This window comes from Carlito syrichta, unplaced genomic scaffold (genome assembly GCF_000164805.1).
Source record: "Carlito syrichta isolate Samal-C Ts95f unplaced genomic scaffold, Tarsius_syrichta-2.0.1 Scaffold316389, whole genome shotgun sequence".
NCBI lineage: Eukaryota > Metazoa > Chordata > Mammalia > Primates > Tarsiidae > Carlito > Carlito syrichta.
Window position 1 is genome coordinate 1,608,494 of NW_007260485.1, and position 856 is coordinate 1,609,349.

Sequence of the window (856 nt, forward strand, 5' to 3'; positions counted from 1 at the left end):
AAAAAAAAAAAAAAAAAATATATATATATATATATTTCAATAAAATCCTTCTTAATTACAGAATGTGGATGACAACAAATACTAAAATTTTACTATCAAAACTTTACCTAAGCCATCTACGAGAAACCCACAGCCAGAATACTCCTAAACGGACAAAAATTGGAACCATTTCCCCTGAAAACTGGAACAAGACAAGGATGCCCACTCTCACCCCTCCTGTTCAATACAGTATTGGAAGTCCTGGCTAGAGCAATCAGAGAAGGGAAGGCGATCAGGGTATCCAAACAGGAAAAAAGGAAGTCAAGTTATCTCTCTTTGCAAATGACATGATCGTGTACCTTGAAAACCCAAGAGAATCTGTCAAAAACCTCCTTACACTGATAAAGAACTTTGGCAAAGTCTCAGGATATAAAATAAATGTACAAAAGACAATCACATTTCTTTGCACCAATAATAAACAAACAGAAACCCAAATAAAAAGCACAATTCCATTCACAATAGCCACAAAAAAAATGAAATACCTTGGCATTTTCCTAACCAGAGACGTGAAAGACCTTTACAATGAAAACTACAAAACACTGCTCAAAGAAATCAAAATGACACAAACAAGTGGAAAAATATCCCATGCTCATGGATTAGAAGAATCAACATTGTGAAGATGTCCATCCTACCTAAGGCAATCTACAGATTTACTGCAATACCCATCAAATTACCAGCAACATTCTTCTTAGATCTAGAAAAAACAATACAGGAATTCATATGGAAACACAAACGACCAAGAATAGCCAGAACAATCCTGAGCAAAAAAAACCTTGCAGGGGGTATCACATTACCATACTTCAAACTTTACTATAAA